This window comes from Felis catus, chromosome B2, assembly GCF_018350175.1.
Source record: "Felis catus isolate Fca126 chromosome B2, F.catus_Fca126_mat1.0, whole genome shotgun sequence".
In the NCBI taxonomy this organism is placed as follows: domain Eukaryota; kingdom Metazoa; phylum Chordata; class Mammalia; order Carnivora; family Felidae; genus Felis; species Felis catus.
The window spans coordinates 69,037,085-69,052,837 of NC_058372.1; the positions used below are offsets into that span (position 1 = coordinate 69,037,085).

Here is a 15,753-nt window from a genome sequence, read left to right on the forward strand (position 1 = left end):
AGTAATAGACACTAATCCCTGAGTTATAGCTGAGCACATGGTTGCTCAGTTAGAAAAAGATTCCCTTTATCTGTGGGTTATTCATGTAATAAGCTTTTGCCAATGGTATTTGAGCACAAGTGATATGTGCAACTTCTGTGTTCTTTCCATAAAAAGAAATTACGTATCTTCCACTTATTTTCATTACCTTATCTACAGACTGGGCATCAGATGTGGTGCCAATTGGGCCACCTTGGCATGCGGACAAGGACCACACCTGAGGAAGGGGGAGCAACACATTAGGAATAAACTGGATACCTAGAAGTCCTCATAAAACAAAGCCACCTTCCCACAATGTACTGTCTACTTCCTCTTGAACTGTGATGAGAGAAATAAACATCTATACTATTTGACACATAACTATTAGAATTTCTTTGTTATAGAAGTTTAACTTTATCCCATCTACTAACCTATATTCCATGTGCTATATCTGCTCTATATGCAGGCAGTTAGTCCCATGGAAGGTACCTTCGGCAACTTTCAGACCTCATGCATATTGTCATGCCCTATCTGGCTGCAGCGACCCCCACTGGCACACCATGAGCTATGGTACCAGTAACCCAAGCCAGCACCTGATGATGGCACAACTCCAAACAGCAGTAGCAGCTGTAGACACCTCACCAGTCAGGACCAGCAGCTCCAGCAGTTCCCGGTAGTTGCTTCTGTCGGCAGCTCTCCCAGAATTTTTCAAGTCTGTCCCATTGTCATAGATGTCTGCTATCCTCTCAGCATCTAAATGACTGTATCTAGTGATGTGTTAAAAATACTTAACTAGCTCTCTCTCTCTAAAAAAGAAAAAGCTCAGGTTTGCTTGCTGATTTCCACATGTAAATATGTAAATACACACAGCATGTCCAATTTCATGCCAACAATGTGACATTACTGATGTGGAGTGTGTGGAACCGAGAAGAGCTCCATTCACTTGGCTTTGCAATCCAGTGAGAGCAGTCTCCCACACACCATTGACCCGACAGTATGAGTTACCTACTGTGGCAAAACCATCCAAACTTATCAGCTTGAAACAAAAACTAATTCTTTGCTTACAATTCTGGACAGTAATTTGTCTGGGATCACAATGTGGTTCCTCTGCTCTGTTCTCCTGGGGCCGCTCATGGGGTTGGAGTCAATTGGTATCTCAATAGGTAGTAGATAGACTAAGATAGCCTCACTCATATGTTTGGTAGTTGGTGTTCACTTTAAGCTAGAATACCTTGAATCTCATCCCATGGTTTCCTCATAATATAATGAGCTAGTGTATGTCTTTACCTGGTGATTCTGGGACAGCTTTCCAAAATGGTGATAGAAGCAACATCAGTACTCATTAAGACTTTGCTCTGGGGTGCCTGGGTGGCTCAGTCATTAAGCATCCAACTCTTGATTTGGGCTCAGGTCATGATCTCACCATCATGAAATTTAGCCTATGTGGGGCTCTCTTATGAGCATGGAGCCTGCTTAAGATTCTCTATCTCCCTCTCTTTCTGCCTCTCCCCGGCACAGGCATACTTGTACTCGTGCTCTCTCTCACATATATATATACACATACATTAAAAAAAAGAAGTGACCTTCTATGTACCTAAAATATTAAAAAGGACTTTGCTCTTACGGTCCCTATTGTTCCTCTACTTGCATTGTATTAGTCAAAGTAAGTCGTAGGCTATCTCAAATTCAATTCAAGAAGCCATTTTGATTAGACAAGAAAACAGTATAACTGGTAACCTTTTTCCTTTGCATTTATAAGCCAAATTTGTATTTGAAACCATAGCCACACAGTCAGGATGATTACTATAAATTAAAACAAACAAAAAAATTAGAGAATAACAAGTGTTGATAAGGATGTAAAGAAATTGGACCTCTTGTGCACTGTTGGTGGGAATATAAAATGGCACAGCCACTGTGGAAAGCAGTATGACGATTCTTCAACAAATTAAACAGAATTACAATATGATCCAACAAATCTACTTTTGAGTATATACCCCCCAAAATTGAAAATAGGAACTTGAAGAGATATTTGTTCATCCGTGTTCATAGCAGCATTATTCCCAATAGCATAAAGGTGGAAGTTACCCAATTATTTATTGGAAGGAAATTTTGACACACATCACAACATGGATGAAACTTGAGGACATTATGCTAAGTAAAAGAAGCCTGTCAGAAAAGGACAAATATTGGGGTGCTTGGGTGGTTCAGTTGGTTAAGCGTCCAACAGGTCATGATCTTGCAGTTCATGAGTTTGAGCCCCCACATCAGGCTGTCTGCTGTCAGCACAGAGCCCACCTCAGAACCCCTGCTCCCCTCTCTTCCTGCCCCTTCCTCACTTGCACACGTGCTCTCTCTGTGTCTCAAAAATAAATAAGCATTAAATAGAAAAGAACTCTTATGACCTATGGCCACCATGCGTGGTAAGAAAGCTAGGATACATGGAGAAGTGATAAAACAGTCAGTATCTACTAACCAACATGTAAGTGAAGATTTTTCTAGATGATTCTAGCCCCAGACATAGAGTTACACTCAGCCCATTGAGTCCTTCTAGCTGAATACCCAGACATAAAAAAGCAAAGGCAAACCATTTTTTCACAAAGCCTGGCCCAAAGTCCTGACCCATAGATTCAGTGAGCTTGATACAAGTTTTTAAGCCTTTAAGTTTTTTTTTTTTTTAAATAACAGCTTCATTGAGATATAATTCACACACCATAAGATGCATTCATTAAATTACATAATTCAGGGATTTTTAATATAATCACAGAGTTGTGCAACCATCTCCTGTCCCTAATTTTAGAATATTCTATCACCCCAAAAGAAACTCTATACCAATTAGCAGTCATTCCCCATTTCCTACTCCAGTTGTACTCTATGGATTTGTTTATTTTGAAAATGTTATGTAAATGGAATCATACTATATATGGCCTTTTGTGTGTGGCTTCTTTCACTTAACATGAGGTTCTCAAAGTTCATTCATGTTGTAGCATGTATCAGTATTTAATTCCTTTATGCTGTTGAGTAATGTTCCATTGCATGAATATACCACATCTTATTTATCCAATTATCAGTTCATGGACACTGTGGTTGTTTTCTCTTTTTGGCTATTATGAGTAATGATGCTGTAAACATTCATGTACAAGGTTTTGCATGGATGAACGTTTTCACAGTTCTCTTGGACTTATACCCATCGGGGAAACTGCATGGTCATATGGTAACTCTACACTTAGCATTTTGAGGAACTGCCAAAATGTTTTCCAAAGTGCCTTCCCAATTTTACAATTCTACCAGTAATGTTTATGAGTTTCAATTTGTCAACACCCTTGCTAACACTTGTTATTCTCTGTCTCATTTTAGCTGAGTGGATGTAAAATGGCATGTCATTGTGGCTTTGATTTGCATTTCCCTAATGACTCATGAAATAAACATCTTTTCATGTGCTCATTGGCAATTTGTAAACATCTATTTAACTTTGCCTGTTTTTTGTTTTTTTTTTTTTTTAAATTGGGCTACTTATTCTTTTATTATTGGGTTGTAAGCATTCTTAGGATATTTTTGGGATATGAATATACATCATGATATATAATTTGCAAATATTTTCTCCTATTGTATGAATTATCTTTTCACTTTCTTAATGGTGGCCTTTGAAGCATGCAGTTCAAGGCCAAACATTTAGAAGGTGTTAATTTCCTTTACCTTTTGCCCCAAATGGTAAAATTATCTCCTTGTTAACACTACATCTAAACTGTTGGCTTTGATAAATTACAGAGAAATATAAATTACTAAAACGTTTTTCATTCTATCTTCCTAAAAAGTGTAATGATAAGGATTGGGGGTAAATATATTTCCCCTAGTGAATGACAAATTTGTATGTGATTTAATAATAATTCAATGTGAAATATTACTTTATACAAGAAGACTTTAGAAACTATTTTAGGTTAAAAGGTCCCAGACTGAGCAGAAAAAGGGAGATGGTCTTGTTACTCTCCTGTCTTCTTTTTACCACAGGCGATGTGTGCTAAGCAGGTGTGTCCATTTAAAGGAGTTTCCCATATCAGGCAGATGACATTCAAATAAAGAAATTAGACAACCCATAAAGGACAAATCTGTAATATATGTTGCTTCATAAAAACAAGAGATAAATAAAGATGATTTTTATTACTAAAAAGTATCATAGATTTAAGAATTCACAAAATTTGGAACATTGCATCTTTACCATGGATTCAATTTTCTACCAGTAAGAATCCAGCTACTGTCTCTTACCTAATTATCTAATTTATCTGAAGGTCCACATAGTTTGGCTTTATTTTGGCATTATAATTTAACAACTCTCACTTATACTGGAACTCAGTCTTTCTCAAACAAAATGAGATAAACATAATATGTTATCCTGGTGAAATTTCATAATCTAATAATCTAATAATACTAATTCAAGTAAAGAAGAAAAATTTAAAGTGTTCCACCTCCTGCAGGAATCTAGGACATTAAAAGAATCTAATGAGGTTAATTGCTTAGATAACGAAACAAGCACTTTTAATTCTATCTTGATAAAATATATAGCAACTGTTGACAAAGTGAATTAATAACTTACCTAATGCCTAATCAAAGTCAAGAACAACTTCAAGTATTTACTTGTGACTTACTGATGGATTAAACACTGGTGTTTAGTAACACTTTATGTCCAACCATTCTTCAATACTTCCTGTTATGCAGAATGAAATAGCAGTAGCTGTGATCAGTAATTCCATAAACCTAATAGAAAATTCTATTTCTCAATTCTATGGGGAATGTAATTGTCTTTATACAGATAATAAATCTGACATTAAATTGAAGTTTTATTTCACTTTATTTAAATAAACAAGATCAGCTCTTCAAATGTATCTTCAAAATCAAATTTTAAGATGACATTTTTACTAATTAATTAAAACAGCTGTATCATTAAATCAGACAACTTTAAAGCTGTGTAATATAAGAACATTTTCCTTTAGTACCAACAATAGATTACTTACTAGTCTCATAAATTATAATCACAGCAAGTAAAATAAAAAATAAAGCCAGGAACACACAGGTTTTGTAAGTGATGGCACAGGTGCTATCAGGGAGCTAAAATAGTTTTTTACTGACTAAGATTTTCATTTTTTGCTCGAGTGTGTGACATTGTGTACATGAATTTGGGACTATGCACTGCTGAGAATTTGGATGAAGATGGTATATGCCACAATCAATTTAATACAAGTATGTTTTCAGAAATTTTTTAGCAAAAGACTATGATCTCTGAATTAAATATGTAAGGTAGGGGCGCCTGGGTGGCGCAGTCGGTTAAGCGTCCGACTTCAGCCAGGTCACGATCTCGCGGTCCGTGAGTTCGAGCCCCGCATCAGGCTCTGGGCTGATGGCTCGGAGCCTGGAGCCTGTTTCCGATTCTGTGTCTCCCTCTCTCTCTGCCCCTCCCCCATTCATGCTCTGTCTCTCTCTGTCCTAAAAATAAATTTAAAAAAAACGTTGAAAAAAAAAATTAAAAAAAAAAATAAATATGTAAGGTAATTTGAAGTGAAATGAAAAGAATACACTTTTCACCAGAAGACAATGTCTACATGCCAAAGAGTTCACTAAAGATGCTTCCCTCTCTGACCCCACTGAGATGGTCAAGGAAAGTGTTTTATTTTATTACTTAGAAGTATTTTAATTTTTAAAATTTGAAACCTCCCTTGGTCTTCAACCCTCCTTTTCCCACTCCTCCTCTCTCCTGGGAACCAGTCAAGCATCCTTGTTTCTCTCATAAGTATTTCCATGAGGTTCACTTTCCTGAGGTTGCTTGGGTTGTCTTATTCTCACCCTTTCCTCAGATGCTGCCCATACTCTTCTAATTGCACAATGCAAAAATACATGGATGAAGAGTTCAGTAAAAATAAAATAAGTAAAAATGTTATTAATTTTTTTACATAACTTACATAATTTGCATAGTTAAAAAGCTGTAAAAATAATAGCCCGCCATGCATAAGATTAAATAGCAAATGGTAGTAGATTCAGAAAACATTTTGAACTGATGTGGCTGATGTTTTCAACTAATGAAAATTAACCTTTGAGAAATTGAATTTGTAACATAGCTGAATGATTAGAGAGAGTTTTATGGTGAAATGGACCTATATAAGATTTAGCTAGAAAGGGAGAAGACTGGTGGGTCATATGAAATAAAATAAATCAATAAAGCAGAGGTAGGGATTCTCAGTGTATATGAGGGGTGGTTTGTTAGCCAGCCTAGGTGGGATAGAGCACAGAAATCTCAGCCATATCTGCACAGTGGAATCATCTGGAGAGCTTTACAAATGGGGTGTCTAGATCCCTCTCATAGAGATTCTAATTCTGTGGGGCCAGAGTGAATTTCAGGCACCCAGTCTATAACATGCATTTCCTTTTGAGACTATGCAAACCTGTCAGGTGAATAAATACATAGTTTGTAAAGCATAGGCAAAACTTTGCAAGACGTTTCAGTAGAGCTAACTGGCTAGTGAGCATAAGTGCTTGCTAGACATACCCAGAATTCACAGTATGCAGTAAGAGTAAGATAAGCAGAAATATAAGATGCATTAAATATAAGTAGTAAACACAAAGAGTGACCTTATACCCATGAGACACATAGGTACTAAATATATGAGACCAGACACAGAAGAGGCATTTGGGTAGTCATGTCTCAATTAGACCACACATTGCTGACACTCATTCTGCCTCATGTGTCTTCACCTAAAATACACGAAGCAAATCCATGGCAGTTTGCAGGCTAATTGGAAAGAGACAGCCATGGCCAGGAGTAATTGGCCTTGTGATCTAGACAAAAGAGTAACACCAAAGTCCCTTCCATCTGTGGACTCAAGTGTTTAAAATCTATTTCTGACCACACTCAGATATCATCTCACACCAGTCAGAGTGGCCAAAATGAACAAATCAGGAGACTATAGATGCTGGAGAGGATGTGGAGAAACGGGAACCCTCTTGCACTGTTGGTGGGAATGCAAACTGCTACAGCCGCTCTGGAAAACAGTGTGGACTTTCCTCAAAAAATTAAAAATAGACCCACCCTATGACCCAGCAATAGCACTGCTATGAATTTACCCAAGGGATACAGGAGTACTGATGCATAGGGGCACTTGTACCCCAATGTTTATAGCAGCACTCTCAACAATAGCCAAATTATGGAAAGAGCCTAAATGTCCATCAACTGATGAATGGATAAAGAAGTTGTGGTTTATATACACAATGGAGTACTACGTGGCAATGAGAAAGAATGAAATATGGCTCTTTGTAGCAACGTGGATGGAACTGGAGAGTGTGATGCTAAGTGAAATAAGCCATACAGAGAAAGACAGATACCATATGTTTTCACTCTTATGTGGATCCTGAGAAACTTAACAGACACCCATGGGGGAGGGGAAGGAAAGAAAAAAAAGAGGTTAGAGTGGGAGAGAGCCAAAGCATAAGAGACTCCTAAAAGCTGAGAACAGGGGCGCCTGGGTGGCTCAGTCGGTTAAGCGTCGGCTTAGGCTCGGGTCTGATCTCGCGGTTTGTGAGTTGGAGCCCCACATCGGGCTTCGTGCTGATAGCTCAGAGCCTGGAGCCTGCTTCGGATTCTGTGTCTCCCTCTCTCTCTGCCCCTTCCCCGCTCATGCTCTGTCTCTCTGTCTCTCAAAAATAAATAAACATTAAAAAAAATTTTAAAAAAGCTGAGAACAAACTAGGGGTTGATGGGGGGTGGGAGGGAGGGAAGGGTGGGTGATGGGTATTGATTGAGGAGGGCACCTTTTGGGATGAGCACTGGGTGTTGTATGGAAACCAATTTGACAATAAATGTCATGTATTGAAAAAAAATCTATTTCTGGTCTTCATAACTATACCATCAGCAGGGAAGCACAAACAAACACTGAATACTCCAGGATTCAGGATTCCTTCCTGCTTGGATGTTATCCTAAAGATGTCAACTCACCCATATTTTTTCCCTTGCCTCTCACTAAATGCTTTAAAATTGATTTAATAACAATGCCATTTGAGTATTTTCATTTTGCCTGTCTGTGACCTCTGAAACACCATGCTTGGTAGCCTAGTTGGAGGCCACCATTACAATAACATAATTTCCTTTTCCACACAACCAGTATGTTTGAAATGTTCCTTCAAGTGGTTTTCATTCACAATCGGTTTAAGAATTGCTGGGATAGAAAATGTGAGGATCTGAAGGAAAGTTACAGATGATGCAGGATGCCTTTATATGTGAGGTTGAGTGATTTATATTCTATTATATGGACATCTGGAGTGCATAAAATACAAAAATAACATTATAAAATTGTACATCTTAAAGACTGACTTGATAGTGGTATGCACCAGAACTAGATAGTGCAAGAAGACTACAAATTTAGTAATGAATTAGAATAGTTGCAAAAGAACATTATGGTGAAATGAAGCTGGAATAGGATGAGGGGGTGAGAATAGAAAGGAAGAGGGTGTCCGAGAGACTGGATGGCTGAGAGCCAATCGCTTCCCAGCTCATACTAACAGGCCAGTATTAACCAGATACTAAGACCAAATAAAAACTACAGACCAGTATCCCTTACTGACATGAATTCAAATATATTTAACAAAATACTAGCAAAACAACCCTTAAATATATAAAAAAGCCTATGTCATGCACAAGTATGGTTTATGCCAAGAGTGCTATTAATTGAACTTTAGAGATTATCCCAGTATTCCACTCCATTCTCAGTTTTCAGCTGTTCTGCACATGTGGCAGAGTCATCACTGTGCCAATTCGCCCAAGACTGTCTCAGTTTTAGCAGTCTTAATTCCCAGCAACCCTTCCCCAGGATGTAGAAAGTCCTGGGGTATTGATGATGGGGGTACAAAGTTGAGGGAACTATACAAAACTCATAGTGCACGTTAAAATAGTGCCTGAAACGAATCCTGTTTTAGCATCAAATGGATACCAGGTAATCCATTTTCTGTAGCTACTGTCCTTATATTTTGACTCTTTCACTGATCCATTAATGCATCTCTCTGACTGATGTGATCTACGTGAGCATTTTAATAATCATGCACGTTAATGGTTTGTCTTTTGAGTTTGCCTGTGGATTATTGTATAGAGATAGTGCTACTTTAGTTTTTGACATTGTAGATATCATGACCATGTTTTCTAAAGAGTGAGGATTATGAAACAATTACAGTGCCAAAATCAACATACGGCAGACATTACCCAAAATAAATGAATAAATGAATAAATAAATAAATAATCCTTATTTGAATAACAGACAGAAGGAACATACAACTGGGTTAGAGAAGTAAATAAGCAAAAGCAGAGCATACTGCAAAAGAGAATTTGGGCTTGAACATGATGGAGAAGGGGAGGAGAAAGCACATTTAATGACTGAATCTTACTCCATGCTCATTTGAAGATAGCAGTCTCTGAGTTTGCTTGGGCATAGCACATGAACAAACACATATTACTGCACTGTTCCTTTGTTCTATGAAACTCAATAAAGACACGTTTTCTGATTCAGAGGGTGCAGCTAAAATGTGCTGTGGAAGGAACAAAAAAAAGAAATTTTGATAACAGCTGTGCTGATTCCTTACAATGCAGAGTTGATTCTGTCAAGTCTTAATAAGGATCGTGTTTCTAGAGTGTATCAAGTGATTTGTTGAATCATGGCAACAACAAAAATGTCCCTCTCCAGCTCTTAGGAACTTTGGTTTGAAAATAGAGCTGCCAATCACCTTCTTGATGTCCATGAAGATTTGAATAAAAGATAAGAAAACATAAAACTAAAGATTGTTGATATTTTGTCCAAATGCACTATAGACTTGCTTATCTATCTACATATTTGGCAGACAGTGAAAATTACACGTTGACAAATTTAATCCACTCTGTAAACTTCTTATGAAGGCAAATTAAAGAATTTTATGTACTAGATGTTCTCCACACCTTGTACACATAACTGCTAAAAAGGGGAATTATATGTTTGCTTTGGGTATTGAGGTTTTTCTTGAATGTTTTTATTTAGTTTTTGGTTTTCTCAAAATTTACACAAGCACTTAATGTGATTTATTTTACTTTATTGAAATAAAAGGAGATTGTCTCCTTAGACATGTGTCTATAAAATGAAAACATGTTAAAATATTGGTCTGCATAAAATCACATTTTCTTTTTTTTTTTTAAGTTTATTTATTTTGAGAGATAGAGAGAGCAGAGGAGGGGCAGAGAAATAGAGGGAGAGAGAGAGAATTCCAGGCAGGCTCCATGCTGTCAGAGCAGAGCCCGATGTGGGGCTTGAACTCACGAACCATGAGATCATGACCTGAGCCGAAACCAAGAGTCAGGTGCTTAACCGACTGAGCCACCCAGGTGCCCCTGCATAAAATCACTTTTTCAAAGTATGGGAGAAGGAAATTGGAAAGGTACTGGAAACAAAAAAAATTGATAAAAAGATTAAGGTAAAACGGTTTTTATCCAAAACTGTTTGATGACCTTAAAGAGGCCATTGTGTGCCCAGAAAGGGATTACTTACTGTATCTGAGTTATCTGATGTTATGTGTAGGTTGCTATAACTCACAAAGGAAAAAAAAAAACAGCTTCTTCACAAATAAGTCCCTTCAGAACTCAAAAATATGTCACCAGATAAGGGCAACTAATTTAAGCACAACTTTCTCATCATTTTTTTTTTTTACCCAAACTGTGACGTTTTTGGAATTCAACTGTCACATGTTCAAATGACTTCTGTGTTTGAAAACCATTCTCCCTGAGAAAGAGAAGTTTACCTTATGATAGTCACTGTGCTTCAGAGCATTTAAAAAATGCTAGCCAGTTTAGACACAGACAGCTTATCTAATGAACTTACAGATCCAAAGGACCTTATGAACAAGCAGTTTGTCTACTCAAACAAGCTTGCAGGTGCTAAGTAGGTGTGCCAGTTTTGGAGAACAGGAAACTGATTCTCAAATGTCTATAAAATTTGTTGCTAGTAAATAAAATGTTAAGTGTCCCATACTACAGTGCTTTTCAAGAGAATATTTTGTTTGATGTCGTCACATTGGACTCATACCAGAAAGCTGAATAATGCAGACCTGATAAAAGCAGAGCTGTGAATTAGAATAAAGTTCATAATTGATTATATTCAATGTTACCATTACAATAAAAAAGTATTTTTTAAAGGCTTTGGGCAGTTCAAGGAAGTATTTTTGGAAAAGGAAAAAAACCAGCAAAAATATCCCACTGCACATGGCATAAAAGAAACATACTATTGTTATTTTTTTATTAAAATCATATAACATTTGTTTAAATAATTTATAATCTCCTTTAAAAACTCTTGTATTTGTGTATAATTAGAATTTTTGTTTTATTGAAGTGGAAAGAGATAGGATCCTTAGACATGTGTCTATAAAATGGCTATTACCTTCTGTAATAGTATAGTCTACAAAATTTGAATGTGCAATAATAAAAAAGTAAGTTAAAATCAGTTGCTGTATCAGGATACAAACATTAAAATATATTGTTATATGTTTCTCACACATATTATTTGTTTAGTCTTATTAATTGCTAAATGCCTCTTTTAACTAGTCTTATCATTGTGTTGATTAATCAATAGTATTTATGTAACAAAAAATAAACAAAAGTGCATAAAAGTATATCACTTCAAGTAAACATCTATTTGTCATATTTTCATGTTAAAATATATAATGACTTATTGTGTGCTATAATATTATATTAATTTTTGTTGTTGTTCTGGTATGGCTGTGTCTGGGGTTGGCTCTCTAAAGGGCGGCTATCCTATACCTGTATCAGAAGGGGAGTTACTGACCATGGTATTGCCCTCCCACAGCCATAAGCTGATGTTGCTTTGTTTCTTGGTTGCTAGGAGTTTCGTGGGGGCAGGAAGGTTCTCTGTGGTCCAGGTTCAGCATCAGTCTTAACAGGGCTAGTGAACCTGGGCATTGGTGTTGGGTTATTTTTTTTTCCTTAGCATGCCCACTACTCTATGACAGCAAATTTTACCCTTATTCTGTGGTGCATCTTGGACAGGAGATTTTTTCTTCTTCTCACCCAGCAATCACAGATCTCTGCTTGGTATTAGAACAGAATTCCAGGCCCACAACTGTTTCTCAGGAGATGACGAGACTGCAAAGTGTAATAAATGGTATAATGATAAGCTATTGAGATTTGGATGCTGCTTATGACAGCTGATAGCCTATCTTGTCTAATTCACCTTTATTATCTTTGTTTTTTACCAATTCCTCAGTCAATACTTTGTGTTTTGTTGCACCAACATTAAATCTTTGGGGGTAGATTTTGTTGGGTTTGTTTTCAGTTCTGTTATATTTGAATCAAGCTAAATCTCCCTGTTAGCTTGACCTGTACATAAATTCTACTAGTTTATTAGATCCTCTATTGTTAAGTTTTCATCTCTGTGTATCTAAAATAAAGATTCATGGTCTATACTCCCAATAAATTCTTATTCAAGAGGTTTTGGGTAAGGCCAAAGATTCCAACTTTGATCTTACAGTTTGTGAGTCAGAGCCCGGTATAGGGCTCTGTGCTGACAGCTCAGAGCCTGGAACCTGCTTCAGATTCTGAGTCTCCCTCTCTGCCCTTCCCCCACTTGTACTCTGTCACTCTCTCTCTCTCAAAAATAAATAAAACATTAAAAAAAGATAAACCTATATTGCATTAATATACTTTTTATCCTTACATTATCTTGCATGCAATATCTTTCACATTAATATATAAAATGATGTAATCATGATTAGATCCATTATACAATTTTTCAATAATGAAAAGAAATGACAAACTTAAAGGCTCTTTAAAGTTATTTATAAATTTCAAATTTGAGGATTACATTTAAGAAACAGTTCTCTGTCTCCATTGCATTCCAGATTTTTCTTTGGAAGTTACTTTTAATAATAAAATAAGACTAATATAATTAGAGATCTTCAGAAGGGGAAATATGAGAATATTATAAGACCAGTTAACAAAGGTTATTATACAGTAATTGGAAGGTTCATGAAGCCTAGTTTCATCCCTATTGATTACCCTGATAAATACATGTTCATCCATACACAGATTCTTGCCCATCCCTAATATTTTGTACCCTTATGGGTCATCTTTCCTTTCTACCCAGCTCTGACATTCCTACAGTTTGCAAGTAGCCTTTTGGACGTGCAGGTGGATGCCCAGCCATATATCCAAACTGTTTCTATTCACCTTCCTCCAAATAACTGACAGTTCGTACCAGCCTCAGGAAGTCTGATGTGGGAGAAAGGATCATGCAGAACTTAAACGTAGATTAGGAAGCTTGTTTGGATGGGAATTCTGGAGAACATGCTGGAGTGTGAGCTCCAGACGAACATGTCCTTCCCCTGTGGATCGGATGTATTGATGTGGATCCTTTAATGTAAAGGGCCTAGAGTAGGGCCTCATAGATGTTTATATCTAATATATTGTCATACGTGGAACATCACAAGATGGCTATTTCTAGTAAAAGAGCAAAACTCTTGCTACATGATTACAGTTCATTACTATTGATCGAATGCCTCTGTCATCTCTATAGATTTTTAACCAGAGTCTTGAAAAACCTGCTAACTTTTCCCTTGTCTTGTTTGGCAGTCTAAAAAACCTGATGCTCAAACTGATATTTTCCAGACTTAGTGCATCAGAAATTAAAGCCCTAGAAAAGAAGATTATTCCCTTAAATGCTCTCAGCTGATAAGGGATGACTATCTAGCACTCTTTTACTGTCCTGGCAGTGTACGTAAAAACTGTGTACATTGTGATAAAGAGTTCTACCAAGATTCTTTGGATGAGGCTCTTGTTTGGAGACTTACACACACAAAAATAGATGTACACACATGCTTTTTTATTTCATAGCATATCAGCCATTTACCTGAAATTCTAGTTTAATTTTTTGTAGTTGTTTAGTAGCATAAATCTATTATTTAGCTATTTAATATTAACACAGACACATGGGGTCAAGTGGACTTACTTTTGGGGCACCTAGGTGGGCCAACCGATTAAGCTTCCAACTTCGGCTCAGGTCATGATCTCGTGGTCCATGGGTTCGAGCCCCACGTTGGACCCTGTGCTGATAGCTCAGAGCCTGGAGCCTGCTTCAGATTCTTTGTCTCCCTCTCTCTATGACCCTCCTCTGCTTTCTCTCTGTCTCTCTCTCTCAAAAATAAATAAACATTAATTTTTTTTTTAATTTAAACTTACATTAAAATCTTAGCTCAACTTAGCAGTTTTGAGACTTAGGACTGAGAGTCAATTCTTTAAAATTAAAAAAAAATTACATATTTTTTGAGAGAGAGACAGAGTGCAAGTGGAGGAGGGGCAGAGAGACAGGGAGACACAGAACCCGAAGTAGGCTCCAGGCTCTGAGCAGTCAGCACAGAGCCCAATATGGGGCTTGAACCCACGAACCAGGAGATCATGACCTGAGCTGAAGTCAGATGCTTAACTGACTGAGCCACCCAGGCGCCCTGCAAATCAGTTCTTTTATCTGAAAATAGAAACTAAAATATCTAGTTCTTATGATAGTTAATAGGATTAAGTGAGATAATATGTGCGTATTTCCTACTATTTCATAAACATTCAATTAATGGTATTATTGTCACCAGACTGTGGTTATTAGGACTGCTATTATTTTCAGAATTAGAAAATTACTGTTAGACCATTAACTGATACCTATTATCACCATTGCTTACATAATTTCTCTGGGTGAAAATGGTTTAGTCAAGTCATGGTTAAAAAAATTACCGAAGACAGACCACATTATGCCAATCCCTGAATGCTCAAAGGCACGTTCTCAGGACATTGCCCCTTTAAGAAATGACATAACACCAAAATTAAATGTTGACATGCCATTCTAAGCCTATTTGGTCTTACCAAATCTGGCTTACCATTCTAAGCCTATCTGGTCTTACCATGTCAGACCAGAGTTCCTTTCCCTCCTTAGTCTCACATATTTCTGATTAATTTCCCCCCATACCTCTTTCAGTTAAGTAAGATCAGAGCCAAAGCAAGGGTGAGACTTCCTGAAAATGAGTCCCAGTACTTATGAGGCACAGTATGTCTATAAGTTTCACTATGGGGAGCTGACGGGAAGATATTAAATGCTGTCTTACGGAAAAGCTGAGATTAGAGTCCATATAGACTCTATTAACTCACTGCCTAGAAGTAGGCACTGAGAAAGAATCCAGGTGTTAAGAGTCTAGGCCTTAAAACCAGGAACAGTAGGAAGTAGAACACAAAAATATCCTCTGAAAAAACAGGTGAACAGTTCTCATTGCTTTTACTTTCAACTCTAGTGTTTTTGGGCTGTGCCTTAGTGAAGTGCAAGATTTCCTCTTTACTGCCATCTCTGTGAAATGCTTTTGCCCGGATTAGGAAGAGTGAGATGACTAGAAGATGGGGATTCATAGAATTTATTGCTGTGAAGGTGATAAAAAGGGAGAATTCCAGCATAAGCCAAAGCTTAGGTCTTGGCTTGAGCATCTAGATGGATGGTGGCACCATTTTATCGAGAGAGTAAAAACTGGGAGGATAAAAGATTTGATAGGGGTGTGTGGAAATCAAGAGTTCTCTTTTGAGTGAGAATAAGACACCTACTAGTCTTACAGGTAAATTATAAGTATATAAGTATATTTATATTAAAATTTTTTAATGTTTATTTATTAGAGAGAGAGAGTGAGTGAGGGAGACACAGAATC

The 15,753-nt window shown here is 37.1% G+C and overlaps 1 long non-coding RNA gene across 1 annotated transcript in view; it reads right to left on the reverse strand.

The window, feature by feature from the left end:
• Window positions 1-14,025, reverse strand: part of LOC123385437 — a 53,278-nt gene extending 39,253 nt beyond the window's left edge. Inside the window, exon 1 of the long non-coding RNA XR_006597929.1 lies at window positions 12,044-14,025. This is a non-coding gene — a long non-coding RNA (uncharacterized LOC123385437). The remainder of the gene's footprint in view (window positions 1-12,043) is intronic.
• Window positions 14,026-15,753: the final 1,728 nt, after the last annotated feature.